This window comes from Hyperolius riggenbachi, chromosome 5 (genome assembly GCF_040937935.1).
Source record: "Hyperolius riggenbachi isolate aHypRig1 chromosome 5, aHypRig1.pri, whole genome shotgun sequence".
NCBI lineage: Eukaryota > Metazoa > Chordata > Amphibia > Anura > Hyperoliidae > Hyperolius > Hyperolius riggenbachi.
In genome coordinates this window covers 395,323,531-395,343,921 of record NC_090650.1, presented here as the reverse complement: position 1 = coordinate 395,343,921, position 20,391 = coordinate 395,323,531, and the positions used below count along the sequence as shown (strand labels likewise).

The 20,391-nt window shown below is 43.1% G+C and overlaps 1 protein-coding gene across 3 annotated transcripts in view; it reads right to left on the bottom strand.

Moving 5' to 3' along the window:
- The window catches only part of ZFPM2 (zinc finger protein, FOG family member 2), a 520,700-nt gene that overhangs the window by 209,433 nt on the left and 290,876 nt on the right, over nucleotides 1-20,391 (bottom strand). The window lies entirely within an intron of this gene.

The window sequence follows — 20,391 nt, the reverse complement described above, 5'->3', positions numbered from 1 at the left end:
TTCAGTTCCCCTTTAATGTCCTGTGAAATGTCTGGCCCAGCAAGCTCATGGTAAACCAGAATTCCTAGGAGTGTGTAAGGGGCTCAAAAGCCCTCTTACTAAAATGTTACGCAAAACAGGAATTTGCCTTCTTAAAACAGATGGTATTTGCAATTATTCAGGTTGGAGTGATCTCTGAGGTGTCCCAGAATGCATCATTGCTGAATAATCGTCCCTTTGTTGTTCCGAAAGGCTGGAATGCAACAATGTGTCAGCTTGTGAATTGTATAGAGCCACAAAAATCCAACATGCATGCAGACTGTTTCAGATTGGTTGATCCTCATCAGTGCACAGCATGGATTAATGGGGCTCTATGGGGTAGGATTTGAAACACCCAGAGTTACAGACTACCCAGCAATCTCATGGTGAACCAGAACTCCTAGGAGTGTGTAAGGGGGACTGTGTAAGAGGCTGGTTCTGGTTCCCAACACCGCATGACATATCCCAGAAACCCCCCATGTCACTTCTACATCACATCACATCCTGGGACTAGTCCCTTGATTACACATATATTGTGGGGAGGTTAGAGACAGCCTCACCTCTTCTCCAAAAGGAAGGAAATAAGTGGGAGGCTGCATGGTTGCAATCATGAGGCGGCCTGCCTCAAGAAGCTAACAAGCCTTGGTCGGAAACCCCAGCATGACATCATCAATGTGACTTCAAGGGTCCCAGTGGGTAAGTGCTGGGAGGTTTGGTTTAAGGTGGTGTTCAGCTTAGCATTATGGGAGGACAAATAACATTACAACGTATAGATTGGCATTAAACTATTGGATACATTTTCTGAAAGCGGTTCAATAAATTCTTAAGAATATTATTTCCTTATGGGCAATCAAACTACACCAAGGCTGTCCAACTCCAGTTCTTGAGGGCCACAACCATACCAGTGTTTAGGATGGACAGAGAAATGGAGAAATGTGTTCTATTTGATGAACCACACACTTCCCTATTCAGTCCCAGCAATTAATTTTTGCTGTGCCAAAAATGTGTGAGGACCTTGGCCCTTGAGGACTGGAGCAGGACATTCCATGATGCGGCGGGATTTACATATCTGCGATTGGTGAATGGGAACATGTGTTCCTCGAGCTAATCGGTAGTGCTGGTTAATGAATAAACATGCCTCGAATCACAAGGCATGTTGATTCATAAAAGTGAAACTACCAAATGTAGTTAAAAAAGCTCATACACTACCTGGTAACTTCCAGGATGGTGTGTAGTGCCATCTAGTGACACTTTAAAAAAATACATAAATAGTTACCTTAGGGTCTGAGCTTTTTTAATATATATATATGTCATTAGGGTATATTACAGTTATTTTAGCAAATAAGGGCTGTATTAGGGTGCAAAAAATATTAAATGTTGTGATAGCCGAGACAAATTCGCAAATAAAATGTGTGGGTTTTATCCATAGTAGCATTGTTTATTTTAAAACTATAGGTGATGGAATTTGTGAAATGGTGTATTTTTTACTTTTTTTCCCCTTGTATTTGTATGTAATTACTGAAGATAAGTATCAACCCCAAAAAGCATAATTTGTGGTGAAAAAAACCCAAGATATAATTAATTTAAGTGTGATAAGTAGTGATAAAGTTATTGGTGAATGAATGGAGGGAGCGCCGACAGGGGAAAATTGCTTCCATCCTTTAGATGAAAACAACCCATGGGCTGAAGTGGTTAAATATCTGTGTTGAGAAGGCAGTTTCATACTACCTTTTAGCCGAGTACACAGAGGGTCTGTGTTGGTGCTAATAAGAAAGTACTGGAGTTTTGCAACAATAACATGTCACCAGTAGGTGGAGCTGGAGATAAAATTATAATAGCAGCTACCACAACAACAAAAAGTACATTGTTACAAGATGGAGACCACTACATCACAAGTGTCATAACCAGAATCAGAATTATTTTGCTAAGTACAAATGCGTTGTACCCGGAATTGGTTTTGGCTCATACAGTTTCTGGAAGAAAAGTAGGGGGAGGGGGGAGGGGAGACTAAGGGGGGAAATGTCTGAAAACCGCTAGCACTTTCCAGGTTTCTCTGAAATTCCCTTTTATTACATTTTTTAAAGATTTATTCAACATAGGGATCCTTCTTAAAAATGTCTGCCGGGTAAGTTTTAATTTGAGAAGAACATCTCAATAACACATTCTCCAACAGATGTTATTTTTTTTTCATTTTTTATCTGGAAAAAAATGAAAATTGAAAAGATAAGTCTTAATTTTCCAGAAGTGAGCCAACTGCCACCATGAAACTTCAATCCACGAGGAGCGCGTATTAGAAAGCTGTAGATTTAAAACTTGTCCACCATGATCAAACTGGATTTATGGCACATCATAACTCCCCAGACACCATCCTGCAGCTTATTAATTTAATAGACTCCTGTCCATTCCGTGATGTTCTGGCCATGACAGTTTCTTCAGATAAGGCAAAAGGCTTCTGACAGCGGAGAGTGCGGATATATTTTTCTCTGTTTTCCTTCAAGCAGCGACTGTGGCGTCTCATACTAAAGCTTTTATTTCTTCTTTGGCAGAAATATACTTTGTGTGTATTGCTGTAGCAAGTTTGTTATGTTTGTGCGCTAAATGAGGTGATTAGCCACAACTCAGTTTATCTAATAAGGAAAAAATAGCAGCCAATCAAAATTTTTACCGATAGTAATTGAAAGTTTTTTTTGCTCTTGGACACTAGATTGCAAGCTTAGTGGATAAGGTGAACCTTATGGAAAAATCACACAGGGACACCGGGAGCCCGGATAGTGTAGCATGTTCAAAGGTATTGTAGAAAATTATAACTAAAGACTGACGTACTCACAAAGATGGCTTGCAATTATGGGCAACCATCCAAGCAGCGCTTGTGGAGAATAACCGTGTGTCGGTCACTATCAGCAAAAAGGGATGAGGAACCGAAAGGCTTGAGGAGGTCACCCCTCTGGTTGGGGGGGATGAAGGTGTGAAACTCATGAGGTAGAGAGGCGCCCAGGAAGATAAAATATTTAAAATCTAAAATCAATTGATGAGGTAGCTTACCTCACAGACGACACCACTTACGGTACAGGACAAAAGGGTTTTATTAACAAGGCAATGTGTTTCGTGAGCCCCAACTACCTACTTCATCAGGCCGACCATCTGTGTCGGGTATGTGGTCTAAACCTTGTAGGAAGTGTGGCTACGCAAACATATCCCACAAGCTCTTGTGGGCCTGTGTGCGGCAATGGCGGGAGCCTGGAGCCGTGGGAAGCCTATGCAGGATGCAGAGGCTTCTCTCTTCTTAGATAAGTATCTGTTTTTCGTTTGTTTGATTTTACTCCTCAGGTACACTATAAAGCCTTGTACACATGTATGTGGATTGGGACTTGATCCTTTGTGCGATAGCTCAGGGCCAAGTTCTGTCCAGATGCATTTTTAGCCTACAGGCTTTGCTCTGCTCCGTAAGCCCCCCCCCCCCACATAGCAACAAAACGGGGGGGGGGGGGGGCTTATGGAGCAGAGCAAGATGAAGAGGCACAGAATGGGCGAGGTGAGTATAATAATGAGGTCTACAGTCTGGACTTGGCCGAGACACTTTGCTATGCTGACCACCGGCTGACGCATCAAGGGTGATTGTTGGGCCGCTGTACACTTACTAGATTCTCAGCAGAGGCGGCCCCGCTGACCAGCCACCTCGACCAGGAACCATTTAGCATGTATGATGTATGCAAGGCTTTACTCTTTGTATGTATTGTTACGGTGTATGAACCACTGGTATGCAGGTATGTGCGTCACCCATTCATGTTTGTATGTTGACCACCAGCCTAACGGAAGAATGAAAGTCATTAGAAACAAAAAATCTAAAAATAATTATAACATTAATTTGAACTTTGTTCCCTCTATGTAACCAAAGCAGGTAACTCTCCCCCCTTCATCACCACCACAGAAGAAGAAGAAAGAAATCACTTTTAAATAAACAATTAAATAAATAATTGTCTGCTGCTATTCTCTGTATGAGAAAGAATTGCCCAAGGGTGGAAGATTATAATGAACAGAGCTCAATGTTAATCCAGAGGTTTGAGGAAAAAGGTTACAGTGAGCGTTAGTTGCTACAAGACGGAGAGAGAGAGAGGTGGAAGGTTGTTACTGAGTTCTGTAAGTAATAGAAAGGGATACAGAAAATAACTGTAAGTAGGGATGGTTTGAAATCTCTGCCGGAGCTGAAATTTCAAATTTTCCGCTTGGAAATCGGCTTTTTGATCGGAAAATCAGAAATCGGTAATCACCATTCGGAAATTGGATTTACCACAACTCGGTAATTTTAGGCCAATCACAGTCCTCGGAAGCATTCAACCAGAGAATGCAGTATTTTTGAGTCTTCTGATTGGCCTAACATTTCAGAGGTTTTCCGATTTTTGCAGTAAATCACGTTAAATCCCATGCTACCGAGATTTTCAGTTTTCCATTTACCGCAAAAATTTGGGAAATTGGAAATACTTGATCATATTAGACCAATCAGAGAATGTGGGGATTTACCGCGAAAAATCAAAATACCTCGAAAATTTTAGGCCAATCACAAGACTCGAAAACACTTGGTAGTGTCTGAGTCTTTTGATTGGCCTATAATCACTGTGGTGGTCCGATTCACGTTTTAAAAATCCTGCATTCTCTGATTGGTTGAATGCTTCTGAGTACTAAAGTATTTTGGCAATTAGCTGTTTACATGTATATTGTAATGTAAAGTATTGCTTTTACTGGAATTCGGCATATTTTGCGGATGTCCGCAAATTTGGCGTCTGGTATAGAAATTAATCCCTATTCAATCAAATTCCAGTTGGTTAGGGATCATTCAACTTGACATATTGGGGCATAATAGACCTATGTATGGTTAGCTTGAAGATTGATTCACACTATGATGGACCGAGTTGGTAGTGGGTAGAGCATCCGTAATGCTGTACCCGCTCAGGAGGTTCATGACTGTTTGTGGAGCTGTGGTGTGCCATATACTGTGTATATGAACCCGAAGTTTGGCCACTTCGCGTTGTGGCTGTCCACTTCGGGTTCTGGCCGGTCAATGTGCGCAGTGGCCGCGGCGCTGCGGGCAATGTCCAAAATGAGCCGAATCCTGGCAGCTCCGATCATTTTCCCCGGCGCTGACTCCGCCCCCTGCCTCCCTGCTATCGGCTTCTGACAGCCGGGGGACACATGCGTCCCCCCCAGAGTATTTCATGGCTGCAGGAACGCAGAGGCAGGAAAGCAGGAATTTGTTCGTCCCTGCAGAGCGGGAGCTGACAGAAGCAATGTCTGCAGCACTCCCCGCTCTGCTTTCCTGCAGCCACGAACGACTCGGGGGAGGGGAGACTCGTGTGTCTCCGGCTGACTGAAAGTCGATAGCAGGGAGGCGGGGGGCGGAGCCAGCACCAAGGAAAATGATCAGAGCCACCAGGATTCGGCTCATTTCGGACATTGGCCGCAGTGCCGCGGCCACTTCGCACATTGACCGGCCAGAACCCGAAGTGGCCAGCCACAACGGGAAGTGGCCAAACTTCGGGATCTGGCCGTAACATATATAAAAATGCATCTATTGTAAAAAATGGTCGGAAATGTCTGTTACGGTATCTTCAAACTCAGATATGTTTCAAATGGAGTTTATGAGCAGGCCCATAGGAAAGCATTGGTCTGTTCTACATGTCTGTTGGTCCAAAAAACGGTATAGCAGCAGACCTAGTGGACTGAGTATGGGGCCCGGGAGAAGAGGGGGCCAAGATGATACTTGTGTTTACTATTAACTTTGCTTTGTTGCTCCCCCCTCTGACTTTGTCTCTGTGCCCATGGACTATACACAGTGTGCATTGTATGAGAATGTAAATTGACCAATCAACTCATATTCATAGGGTAGGGGCAGGTAGCATTGCTCAAGAGTGATTAGATATGACGATCCCACAAAAATTTTGCTATGAAACCCCATAATATCTAGCTACGCCACTGTCTGGGGGTGCACGTAGATGTTTGCTGCTGGTGAGCTGGGCGCAGGGTGAGCCGATCGACGGCTCACCCTGCTGTTGCTAAAATCCCCAGTGGCGTAAAATACTATTCCCCCTCCAATTTGTCGCAACTCGGGTGGAGACAGAACCCTGAATTACCCTTACGCACCTCGTGCAGTATTACATTACTGCTATGGGGCACCTAGTTTCGGTGTTGAGAGCCGTGCGCCGAAACCACCTGCTACAGTCTGGGGGCGTCATCAATTTTTTTGTTGTGGGGTTCCACGAGTCTGTAATAATTGTGCAATGAGGCCCCCATAACACAGAAATACAACCCTGGCGTATTGCCGTGTGGTATTTTATGTCAAAGCTACAGCCTCGTGCTTTGCATAAAATAATTGCCAATTCCAACCCATCACTAGGAGTCTGCTATGCTTTCCTTTGCCTCACTGAAAATTGTGCCCCACATCCCAGGATTACTGCCCCTGTTCACAACAAAACAAGCCTCCCCCTGCAACGGCAACAGCCCTCCACATTCCTACAACATGTTGGTTCCCGCAGCCCCGCGTTATCCTGTGGAACTGTGCAATCAATTACCGTTATACCACCATCATTAATAATTTTCTTAATGAAAATGATTCTGTTGATCTCCGCTGTATTTTAATTATCAGAGTTAAGCATAATTACATTGCAGCTCTGAGCTGGCATGCACACTCCTTTAGGGCGCAATTTTGTTTTAACACACTGATAATGTAATTTTACATTGTGTCAGTTGTTTAGTTATTATCCAGTCGTACAATTCCGCTGCATTCCTGATAACAGATAATAACCTTAGTACCTACCATATCCTGAAGTCATTTAAAAAGCAATATTGGAATTTCTTAACTAGCTAACTTAATCGTCTTATGAATGTATAATTCCCATTGCTAAATATTTGTCCCGGCACCCTGCTTTAATAACGCCTCTAAACGCAGGTAACCATACATGTAATGAGCAAGGGGAGATAATTGCCCTGCCTTACACAAACATGTCTGATCTTCCTGTTGTTGCATACTACTGATGCTTAAATAGGGTTTGTCAGCCGCAAAATCAAATTCCATTTACCCACTGCTCTGTGTTTATTACGCAGGCTGCAACCTGACCCTGCATTGCAAGCACTCCAATCTATTCAGAAATGTTTCTGCTGTAATAAATCTTATCTCAGTCAGCCTGGCTCTATTTGGTACATTGCCGACGAGAAGGAAGCTTGTCATTACCCCTCCCACATTCCTGCTCCTCACTGATTGGCTGAGGGCAGTTCAGTGAGCTGCTGAAATATGATCTATGCTGGGCTCACATGGGTTTACAAAGCAAACTAGATATGACAGTGCAGTTTCTAATGGAGGAAATGACATTAGGATTGGCTTCAGTCAAAGGGAGTTAGGATGGCAAATGCCAGGAACAGTTTTCTCTTTATTTACTGTATAAAACTCCCTGAAATCAATATGCGGACAGTACAGTACATATGTTATGTAAGCAGAACAAGTATTTATCTACTTATATAGAGTAGCAAGAAAAAATATGTGAACCCTTTGGTATTATATGAATGATTGCACAAATTGGTAATAAAATGTGATCTGATCTTCATCTAAGGCACAACAATAGACAATCACAGTCTGCTTAAACCAATACCACACAAATAATTAAATGTTTCCATGTTTTTATTGAACACACCATGTAAACATTCACAGTGCAGGTGGAAAGAGTATGTGAACTAGATTTTATAACTAGTTAAACCTCCTTTGACAGCAATAACTTCAACCAGGCTAAAGGTTGAAGTGTTGCAGATGGAGAGATTAGACCTGACTTAAAGTGGAACTCCATTGAAAATAATGTAATAAACAAAGTGCTTAATGTTTTACAATACTTATGTATAAATGATTTAGTCAATGTTTGCTCATTGTAAAATCTTTCCTCTCCCTGATTTGCATTATGACATTTATCACATGATGACATTTTTACTGCTGGCATGTGATGTCACTGGAAAGAGATGCTGCTTGTTTTTCTGGCAGTTGTAAACAGCTGTTATTTCCCACAATGCAACAAGGCTCCCACAGTGTGTGGTGTCAGTACCTCAGTGCTGTGACATAATTTGTGGGAGGGGTTTCACCACAAAATCAGCCATACAGAGCCCCCTGATGATTTGAGAAAAGGAATAGATTTCTCATGGGAAAGGGGGTGTCAGCTACTGATTGGGATGAAGTTCAATTCTTGGTTACTGTTTCTCTTTAATTCAGGTTAAGAAGTCACTAACTGTAGACAGGAAATAGGGGAGAACACCCCTTCACCAAGGGTGGACAAATTGTAACCAGAGATATTTGAACAGAGACGCAAAAAAGGATAAAAATATATATTTCACCAAAACAGTATAAAAGTGGGAGGTAGTACTGGACTAACCTACATTGACGATTTTGTCAATGCAGTCAACAATTAGCTTTATTCGACTGCTTTACAATGCAGTACAGAAGGGAAGGTCCGCACTTGTCAGATTGAAGTAACCTTTATTAAGGACATATCCAAATTAAAACTCGGCAGGCATCATAGCTGACATGTTTCGGACTCAAACGTCCTTAATCATAGCTCATACACAAATGGCAATTTGAACACATAAATACGGATGTGAATACATGGTACCCGCCCCAAGACCATTCCAATTGGGGAGTGGTTACATATCAAGGGGAGTGTGTCTGCAAGGTACCATCCCCCGCCCACACATACAAATCAAAGCATCAATACAACAAACATTAAAATGCATATATAGAAAAATATGTATATACAAACTAAAATCCAGGAGCATGCAACCTAGAAGGTTCCCAAAAGAAAAAAAAGAAAAAAAGAAAAGAGCAACCAGTAACAGCAAGGACAGCCGAAAGAAGGCCAGCAAGGAGGAGCAAGACCAGTAGCCTATTCACCATAGATCTGGGGGTCAAAGGGCGAGGTTCTTTTTAGGTGATAGTAGCCAAATCCCATCTTGCATTTAAGCCATGTGGGACCCTAGTATTCAACTTAAAAATCCATTCTGCCTCCTTTCTCAAAAGTCTCTTATAGAGATCCCCTCCCCTCTTAGACGGTATTACTTTCTCAATCCCACAAAAGGAAAAGCTGGTCATGTTCCCTCCATGGATCTCACGAAAATGTTTGGCGACATTTGTGATGTGTGTAGTATGCCAATGTGCCCCCAAATAATGTTCTGCCACCCTCTGCCTCAAAGGCCTAGTAGTGCACCCCACATATTGCAGTGAACATGCTCCACAGGAAATAAGATACACCACATACCTGGTTCCGCAGTTAATGAACTGTGAAATGGGGAAACTCCTGCCACTAGAGGCAGAGACGGCAGTTTTGGATTTTACATGGACATGGCAATATTTACAGGTCGCCAAACCACACCTATGGGAGCCAACCGTGGTCAGCCACGTTTTACCTGTGTTAAACAAACTGGGGGACAAAACTTGTCCCAAGGTTGGAGCACGTCTACTTGCATATCTAACTCCATCGCTGAGGATATTGGAAAGACCCGTATCAGCTCGAAGCATAGGGAGATATTTTGCAATGATCCCATTCACCTGTTTGTACTCATTTGAATATGTGGTGACAAAGGTTGGTTTCTGGGGTTCGGGATTCTGTGGTACCCGAGGATTAACCATGTCTGTTCTAGACTTCTTGGCCACTCTATCCCTTCCCCTCTTAATACACCACCCTGGGTACCCTCTAGCCCTTAGACGGAGTTCAGCTGTATTCAACTCCTGTTCCATATGGTCGACATCAGAGCAGTTGCGCTTTACCCTCGTGAACTCACCCACAGGAATACCACGAATAGTATGTATAGGGTGGCAACTATCGGCTCTTAAGACTGTGTTGCCACTACATGGTTTCCTGTAGGTGGTAGTCAGGATGCTACCCCGCTTAGTATCCCCTCTCAATTCCAGATCCAAGTAGCTAATAGAGCCAACTCCCACCACATGTGTGAATTGGAGATTCAAGTCATTTGAATTGAAGTACTCCATCAGGCCCCCAAACCTGTTCCACGTCACCCTTCCAAATGACCAACAGATCGTCGATGTACCTCCCGTACCACACAACGTCCTCCATGCGACGGCAGGCACCCCAAAAGACATAGCGTTCCTCCCACCATCCCATGTAGAGATTGGCTAAGGATGGGGAAAACTTAGCGCCCATAGAAGCGCCCCGTCTCTGGAGGAAAAACCTGCCGTCAAACATGAAATAATTGTGGGTCAGGAGGTACTCGACAGCCATTAGTATAAAAGTGCAAAGATCCGCAGAATAGTCAGAATAACGGGTGAGATGGAAATTGAGGGCCTGGAGGGCTAATGTATGGGGAATGCATGAGTACAGTGACCTCACATCTATGGTGACCCATGTAAAGCCCCTTTTCCACTGGAAATTATCCAGACTGGCCAAAAGGTGCTTGGTATCCTTAATGTACCCCAGCAGCCGTCGGACAAGGGGCTGCAAGAGAGAGTCCACCCAACAACCCAGTCGTTCCCCCAAAGACCCGATACCCGCCACTATAGGTCTACCCTCAGGGGGGTAGCCAGGTTTGTGGATCTTAATTGCCATTTGTGTATGAGCTATGATTAAGGACATTTGAGTCCGAAACATGTTAGCTATGATGCCTGCCTGCCGAGTTTTAATTTGGATATGTCCTTAATAAAGGTTACTTCAATCTGACAAGTGCGGACCTTCCCTTCTGTACTGCATCCTTTGGTCTTGCTAACCTGGGTCGAGCACTGCAGTGGAAGACCTTCCCTTCTGTACTGCATCCTTTGGTCTTGCTAACCTGGGTCGAGCACTGCAGTGGAAGTAGTGGAGTGGAGCTGTGTTCACTTTGCAAATTTTGCTTTACAATGCAACGCGTTTCCCAGGTGCAATCCTGCTGCATCAGGCAAATACGGGAGCAACTAGATTTGGCCCTAACGCCAAGCGCCTTAGGATTTGGATCTGGATTCAGATTCAGGAACACTATGGATTCGTCCTATCTCTAATATAAATACAATTCACCAATCAAATTCCTCTTTTCTATGATGGTTTTAATATGCACAAACATGAAGCACCTAAATGCCATGCCTTGTATCACATCCCTGTCATCTCGTGGAATGAAAAGGCTCGCTTCCATTTCTATACCGTGTTTATATTGTGCAATAAGATATGGTGAGTGCATCCTCCTCCGATGTCTTTCTCCTGACTTGGCATTTAAAATATGTTTTACCAGCACAAATCCCGTCCTGTGATCAGAGGTGGCAGGTCACCGCAGACAAACCCTGCCAAGTTTAACTCATTCTGTATCTCACCTCTGTCACCAGCAGAGAATATATTTGTCGTTGTGCAGTGATGGAATGCTTATTACTGAATACTAAAGTGGACGAGTCGCAATACTTTCAACCACTGTCACCACATACATTAAAAATTTGGGCACATGCACAAAACGTTGCTACAGCTGCTATGTGCAGGGAGCGCACTGCAGTTTTACCACTAATACCACTGACAAGGTAGTATGCTTTGCACAATCAGCATGGTACCAAGTGTTACCTAGGTAACATGAGCATTGCTATGGTAACACATACTATACATGTATAGTGTACATTAATCTGCCAACGCTCGCATTACCTAGGTAACGTGGGTGGCGCTAACTGCGCAACATGTGCTACCTTGTCAGTGTAGTTAATGGTATAATTGCTGTGGATCTCATTACACGCCATGACAGCCGGCAACAGGTCTGCGCTGGGTCAAAAAGCCAGGCCAGAGCAACACCAAGACAGCAAGGCCTGTAGGCAACACAAGGCCCAGACCATGGTTATGTGACCCCCGTGTCCCAGAGTTAAGAACCCCTATAGCATTTACACACCATTAGGAAAATCATACTCCAAAGGAATTATACTTAAAGGAAACACAAAGTGAAAATAAACTGAGATAAACAATTGTATCGATCCTCCTACTCCTGAAAATGACTTTTTTTTAATGTTACAGTTTAATGTGCGTTGTAAAAGCTAAAAAAGTAAGTTTAATGTTGTATTGTCTCATGTGAATGATACAGCCTCTCTCAGTGTTTGACAGAGTCCCAATCTCTGACCTTTTTAATCTATTTTGTGCACTCAGAAGCGTTGTTTTTTTTTGCCAGGTAAGAGTTTTATGGCTGTAATTTCTGATCAGAAAAGATTATGCTTTTGTCCAATTGGAGAGAAACTGTCACTTGCATACCAAAATGATTAACTCTTTCAGGCAACTCCTTCACTCACTTCATCATCAGGTACCCTTCTATCTCTCTCGCTGCCCGCCTATGATGCATAATGCCCGGCCTACCCTGACTAGTGATGATTGGCTAATTAGGATTATGCAAAATTTCAGGTACATTTTAGCAAATAGGGCCATATGTAATTGCAATCTGGACAATCAACTGATTTTGTGTAATCCATTCGCAATTTTGCGTAATTTCCTGCTGACTTTAGGGGCTAAAAGCAAAGCCTGATACAAGCTATAGTCACCAAAATTGCTATGTATGTTAAGGAGAAGGGTGGGAACAAGGCAAATAAAATCATTTTTCAAAAAAACTTGCAGTTTTGGAGAATTTTTTTTTTTAAAAATGCAATGATAAAATGTTTTTTAAACTAGTTGAAAAACCTTTGCATTTTTAAAATCAATTTACTCAAAAGCTTCAAGGTCTCTTTGAAAAATAATTTGGTTTGCCTTGTTCCCACCCTTCTTCTTAAAGAGTCTCTGAAGTCTCTTAAAAATCCTCGTTTTATTACAAAATCCTGTTTAACATGTTAGCCCTATCTAAACCGCCGCTGTAATCTAACTAAATCCCCCCAAACTCCCCGGGGGGCAATCTGGGTAGCGCTTCTGTGAGAGGCAGAGCTTTCAGCTGCAACTCTGCCTCTCAGCGTGTCTATCAGCCCGGCTCGCCGCCCCTCCCCTGCCCCTCTCAGTCTTCCTTCACTGAGAGGGGCGGGGGAGAGGCGGCGATCTGGGCTGATAGACGGGCATGGAGGCAGAGCTGCGGCTCATAGCTCTGCCTCCAACAGCAGCAAAATCCACGCCCAGGAAAGTCATGGATTTAGCGGGGGAGAGGGAGGGGAGAGTTAGGGGGTATTTAGATAGATTACAGCAGTGGGGATGCTGCAGTTTAGATAGGGCATGTTAAACAGAATTTTGTAAAAAAAAAAAAAAAAAGGATTTTTAAGAGACTCCAGAGTCTGTTTAACATAGATAGCAATTTTGGTGATAATAGCATGCATGGGGGCTTTGCTATTAGCCACTGAATTCAGCAGGAAGTAATGTAAAAAATTGCAAAACTACGGTTCTTGACTGTTTACAAACAAAATTAATTATGATTTTATGCAAAATTATAATTGCGAATTACGATGCAAAATTACGGTTGTGGGAAATTTCTGCTCATGAGGCTCGCCACCGCTCTCCACATGTCTCTTCCAGGTGCATGATGGGAGTATTACACATTTGCATACTCTTCCAATTGGCTGAATCTCTACAAACTGCTACTTGTGCATTGACCTGGCATTGATGTGGCATAATGAGGTCATGGCCGTACTTTAATAATGGGTAAGGGATGCTGCCTTGTGAAATTTTCATCAAAATACTGAAAATCACTCAAGATAGATGGAGAGTAATAGTGGGCTGACATATTGTTCCAAAAAAAAAAAGAAGAGAGGAAGGCATTTCCTCCCAGAATGCATCAGCACCAGCAGCACACGCAGACATCTCTGTCTTTTATAACACTGTTTGGCTTTTTGTTTGTGAAGAAATAGAGTTAGCGTAGCTTTATGCATAATAAATTTGGTCATTGTAACCGGTCATCCAAGAGCAGTGAGCGCAGTGTAAGAGTGTAAGATCCGCGGGACGGAGATAAACGGCGATAGCTCCCAGCCGGTAGTGCTTTCTCCATTGTGCACGTCCCTACACAACAACTGTTACGTTTTTTCAAAAACCTTACACACACACACACACACGCGTTATTTAAATGCAAATTGATGCTGTGTATTTATATATTTAATATTTCATTTGCCACTTTCAAAGGCTTCTGAAGGTTAAAACGAAATCCACTTCAGAGTATGTAAAATGTAATGATTAAAAGAACAACTTGTAATTGTTTCGAGGAAGTTTTTCTGAAACCCTTTGATGTTGCGATTAATGTTTCGGATGTAAATAATTTGATATCAACGCCTGTTTGCTTAAATTCCAGTCCTTTATATATTTTTTTCTTTCTCTCTACTCCCCCCTTTTTTTTTTTTCCTACAGCAGCCAGTAGGTTGCCTTGGCAGAAATATATTTCATCTCGGCGCACTCGTACGCCTGTAAAACCTCGAAGAAATGTGTAAAATCGTAATAAATTCTGTGAAATCTACAAAGGGGTAATCAAAGTTACTTCAAGGCACAACTAAGACTTGTCTTGGCTAACAATAGCCGGTATTACCATAAGCACTACACACTGTATACACATCCCGGGCTGCTTGTGATCCCTAATCACTTCATTTAACATAACATTATATTACTGTTGCACAGGAAAAGTAGAAGCCTCATGGGATATATTTTTTTAGTGATTTAGAAATGTTTATAAAATGAACACAGTGTTTGTATATTTATAAAGTAGGTTGTATTAAATAAATCCTGTGGCAGCTTAACAAAAATGAATCCTAGTTTCCAGATACCAACCCTATCGCAATCTCAGATTTACAGATGACCTTCTTTTGCCCTCCTCTAGAACTACCTCCCTGCATTGAGGTATACAAGATTTCTCACATGCTTCACTCCTCCTCTGGAATGCCCTTCCACAAAACACCCGTCACTTTCCAACCTTTGATATCTTTAAACGCTACCTCAAAACTCACTTTTTCTGAGAAGCATACACTCTACCTTAGGCCATTCCAAGGTCATTCCCCTTTGACCTCTGGCCAAGTTGAACTCCTACTAGATAAACTAAAACACACTGCTTCTAGGTATGATTATTGTATACTACACCACTTCTTGTTTTCCCCCCACTCCTTTAGATTGTAAACTCGCAAAAGCAGGTCTCTCTCACCGTTTTGTGTCTTAGAATTTGTTATACATTTTATTGATCATGTTACCAATTCTGTATTTTGCAACAATTCTGTATTTTGTATATTGGCGTATACCATAGATGTCAAACTCCGGGCCCGCTGGCCAAATCTGGCTCTCAGAGCTATTAAATTTGGCCCTCAAGTGGTTTCCCACTTTGCATTATGTTTGTCCCACTCTAAACCAACAGGGAAGCTACAGTGGAGGTGAAGCCCTAGATCACCAGGATAGCCATATGGGGGAGGGAGGGGGAAAGCACTAAACACCAGGGAACTGTATAGGGGAGGGAGGGAGGGAGGGGGGGCACCTGGGAACTTTATATGGGAGCAAGATGGTCAGTAGACATTGAGGTCGGCCTGTGATTTGGTCCCAGCGTACAATTTCGGCCTACTTTGTATTTGAGTTTGACACCCCTGGTGTATGCCATTGTCTGAATTATTATGTACCCCATGTTTGTTTCTTACTTTGAACAGTGCCACAGCGTATGTTGGTGCTTTATAAATAATAATAATAATAATAATAATAATAATAATAAAAAAAACAATATATGTTTGCTTGTGATTCCTGAGTTTGCTAGATCAGATTTTCCCAGCAAATGAAAGCCATCTCCAGGAAAATCTTCCTTACCTACCCCTATGAGCAGCAGCATTCTCTCTCCTCTGCAGCTGAGTAAGGCCTCTTTTCCACCGACTGTTGAGCTGTGTGCCCAGCAAGCAGTTGCTAGGCAGCAGTGGGCAGTTACCGTGCAGAAACAAGCAGTTACCAGGCAGCAGTTAGCAGTTGTGAGAGTTTGAGAGGCATTTCACTGCCTATCAACAGTCTGTGGAAGAGATGCCTTACTCAAATTAGGCACAGCTTCGCCCCCAGCCTCCTGACTAGACAGGGAAGAACAGCGTCCCTCTGATGAGTCAATACTGGCTGTTAAAAGGAACCCGCAAGGAAGCACAATATAAATCTACTAGTCTTGTTACTCGGTTAAAGTACTTCACCTGGTGTCAGAGTTGCATATAGTGGAAGGGATGGCTACAATAGGTGGCCCACTCACTGCAATGGATTCACAGACGGAAGAGCTGGGCAGCATTTTGTGTTTGTGCTGCTGTAGACTCACTGTGTGCCCCCTCTGTTGTAGTAAGCATAATGCATCACACAGTGTAAACAGAGACAAAGAACTGACAAAGAACTGCTGTCAGCTAGGGATGGTCAATGACATGCATTTAATTTCAAATTGATGCAGTATTATGCACATTTTGCATGAAAATGTATGTAGCGTGAAAATGTGCCAATCAAATATTGCCTTAGCAGGTTTTGATTGGTTCATGTTTAACCTGCATACATTTGCATATAAAATTTGCATAATGCTGCATCAACTCAAAATGATTTGCCTCTAATTGACCATCCCTTCTGTCAGCCGCTTCGCTCCATACCTTGATTACAGCAACTTAGATGTCTATTGCAGCCACTGAGTAGCTGAGTACTTCATTTAGGCCTATTTTCCACAAGCATAGTTATTTGGGTTGAAAAAAAAGACATATGTCCATCGAGTTCAACCAGAGAACAAAGTACAACACCAGCCTGCTCCCTCACATATCTCTGTTGATCCAGAGGAAGGCGAAAAACCCTTACAAGGCATGGTCCAATTAGCCCCAAAAGGGAAAAAAATCCTTCCCGACTCTAGATGGCAATCCGATAAAATCCCTGGAGCAACACCACTGGACATTATCTAGTAATTATAGACATGGCATGGATGTCTTTCAACGCAAGGAAAGCATCTAAGCCCTCAGCATCTAAGCCCCCTTTAAATGCAGATATAGCAGTTGAACTTTGTGCTCAGCAAGCAGTTACCAGGCAGCGGTGAGCAGTTATCTGGCAGCAGCAAGCAGTTGTGAGAGTTTGAGAGGCATTTCAGTGCCTATCAACTGTCCTTGGAAAAGAGGCTTTAGTGACAGAGTTGTTTTAAATAACCTGTATTTAAAGATGTATTTAATTATTCGTCATTGAATACATAACTGGATAAATTGCTTTGTGTACATGGAAATTATTTAGCAAGTGGACACAGAGTGGACATTATCCATTTGTCCTAAAATGGCTCAGTAACTAACAATAATAAAAAAAAGACAATACTGTACTGCACGCCCTCCCCTTCCAGCAGATACATCAGATGTTCACAGAGGTGGAAGTTGTAAAACCATGGGTATGTCTGCGTTTACACCACAGGAAAATGAACGGTTCTACATGACAGATCTCAATATATCAATAATGTTTACAAGGTAGCAGGGATCAAGCTAATCTCTGCAGGTGCAACCACAGACCATTTCTGGAGCAAATAAAAATCCCAAACAGCACAAATGGAAATTCAAAACAGAGAAAGACGCATAATTCAATTCCATACTATCTAAATAGGCAAGAGGATGCAAAATTAAATGTCGGTTCACGTAAAAGTGATAACAAGTTTTTTTTAATGAGTAATCACACAATAGATGACTTCAGTGACAAAATCTCTATGCCTGAGTTCCCAGCCTCAACCTATTCCTGTGACACCCAGGAAAGTTGCTAGCCCCAAAGATGAGTGCCATCTGGGGTACCCCAGGCAGAGTCAGCTGTGGTGCCTCAATGGCGTGCATGCAAGGGAACTGTGGTGCATTAATGGGGGGTATGCTAGGTTCTGTGGTGCCATGCTGGGTGCTGTGATGCCTTTTTATTGGGGCATGCAGGGAGCTGTAGTTCTTCTATGGGTCTAATTTGTATTAATGGAGAGGGGAGCTTCATCCAAAATTCTGCTGGTCAGGCCTACTTAGACCGCTGTTACGTTGGTGTAAATTTGGCTCCACCCATGGCCACACCCACATTACAGTTTATGGCCACACCTATTTTCCATCTGGAGTGCCCAAAAGCGCCCCCGGATCTCTTACAATCCTAGCAACACCCCTGGTGACACCCCCTCCCCCATTTCCCAACACTGGTCTTTTAAAGCAGACCTGGACTCTCTGCTGTAAAAGATAAGCAACAGCATAATACCCTTTACAGAAAAACATGTCCTTGTTACAGCTTATAGAGCTCCTTCAAAGATGCTGCAGTGTTGTTACTTCCTGGTTTGGATGAGTACGTCAGTCACAGCTCTGGTATGTGGAATTAGGCACGCTGCACCCAAAGAATTGTTGACAAAGAAGCAAACCCACCAACACAATGACAGCAGGATTTAATCTCCTTAGCGGTAACCCCGTGCTGGACACGGGGTAAGCCGCCGGAAGGCACCGCTCAGGCCCTGCTGGGCCGATTTAGATAATTTTTTTTGCTACACGCAGCTAGCACTTTGCTAGCTGCGTGTGCATAACGATCGCCGCTGCTACCTGCCGATTCACCGCTATCCGCGCCGCCTCCCCCCCCAGACCCCTTTCGCTGCCTGTCCAATCAGTGCCAGGCAGCGCTGAGGGGTGGATCGGAATGCCCGCTGACGTCACAACGTCGATGACGTCTGTGACGTCATCACGATCGTCGCCATGGCGACGGGGAAGTCCATACAGGGAATCCCGTTCAGAATGGGATTCCCTGCAGGGTAAAAGCGCCGGCGGCGATCGGAGGGGTGGGAGGGATAGCGAAGGGAGGGGGGAAATTTTTTTTTTTTAAAAGTGCTGCGCTGCCCCCTGGCGGATTTATTGTACCGCCAAGGAGGTTAATATATGAAATCAAGGCATCACCTCCCCTTGTGGTTATTCCCATGACAAGGAGTCACATAACAAATCTGGCTACCATGACTTCCCCCCCCCCCACACCAGCCCATAACTAGTTTGGCCCCAAACTACACCTGGACTGAAGGGGCCAGTATCAGAGGAAGTGGAAGAGGTTGGTGCTCTCCATAGAACAGGTGAAGGAGCTGCTCCTCAGGTAGCAGCCGATATAAGAAGAGCCCAGGTTTTACTGGTCACATCGGAGGTGATGCCCTCTAGTCCTCTAAACATCACTATGACAACAGCAAAATTTAGGAACATCTTGAAATTTACTGAATGGGCACTGGTTAGGCATAGTGATGGCCATATCTAGGAGACCTCATGGAGAAGCATGTGATCGGTTTGATCAGGTGATAGATATTTAAGTCTCTGATTTGCTAGTCATAATCATGTACTAAAGCAGGATGTTATCACAGCAAATCGACCAGCTGATCAAAGAAATCACATGCTTCTCAATTAGTTCCCCTAGACATGACTATCACTAGTTAGGAAAGGTAAGAATCACCATGATAGATACAATTATTATACAACAATGGTGAGAAGCAGACTTACATCCCCAAACGCCACATAAACCTGTGTAAACAGGCATACACACGTTATTGTATAAGCAGTGACATATACTAGAGGTTCTCAAATATAGTACAGTCATCCTGGCTGTATACTGTACATGTGAATGTGAGGAAGCAGGTGACCCCTTGTACAACCCATGTTTCCCTGGTATAATAAGGGCTGTTTATGCCTGTTTACATGTTGTTGGGTGTGACTTTCTAGGAAGTAAGTCACCTCCACTCCTTTGTTTCATACCTTTAATTATTCTATTTCTCTTCTCTTACATTTCCTAGGCATTGCACAAGTCAATGAAAGAGGAACGTCAGTGAAATTGTCCTCTCTGCTCCAGCAGATTAGCCAAGCCCTGACAGGTTTTAAGAAAAACAAAAGTTGTATAAAAATAGTGCCTGAAAGTATTAAAGGGCAACTGTAACAAGAGGGATATGGGCCTGACATATTTATTTATTTTTAGGCAATACCACTTGCCTGGCTATCCTGATGATCCTCTGCCTCTAATACTTTTAGCCACAGATGCTGAACAAGCATGCAGCAGATCAGGTGTGCCTGACATTATTGTCAGATCTGACAAGATTAGCTGCATGCTTGTTTCTGGTGTTATTCAGACACTATTGCAACCAAATAGAGCAGCAGGGCTGCCAGGCAACTGGTATTGTATTATAATTTGGCAGCCTCCGTATCCATCTCACTTCAGTTGTCCTTTAATAACTTTAGTTTTATTTTCTCCTTGGAACCTAATAGTCACTAAGTGAAGGAGATAAGACTTCAGAGGGTTTCTGGCTGCAAGAAACAGTGGTAGACAGTAAGTAAAAACTAGCAGTCAGTGTGCAGAAAATAGCAGCAGTGTACAGCTTATAGATTGAACTGGATATTACATTATTATGCAAGATGGTAGCATCACACTACAGCAGAATATCACCAGAGGTGTAATTGTGCTACAGAGGTGGATGCCATAACTTTGGGCCAAAGACTGGTAGGATAACTGCATATTCAGGTATAAGAGC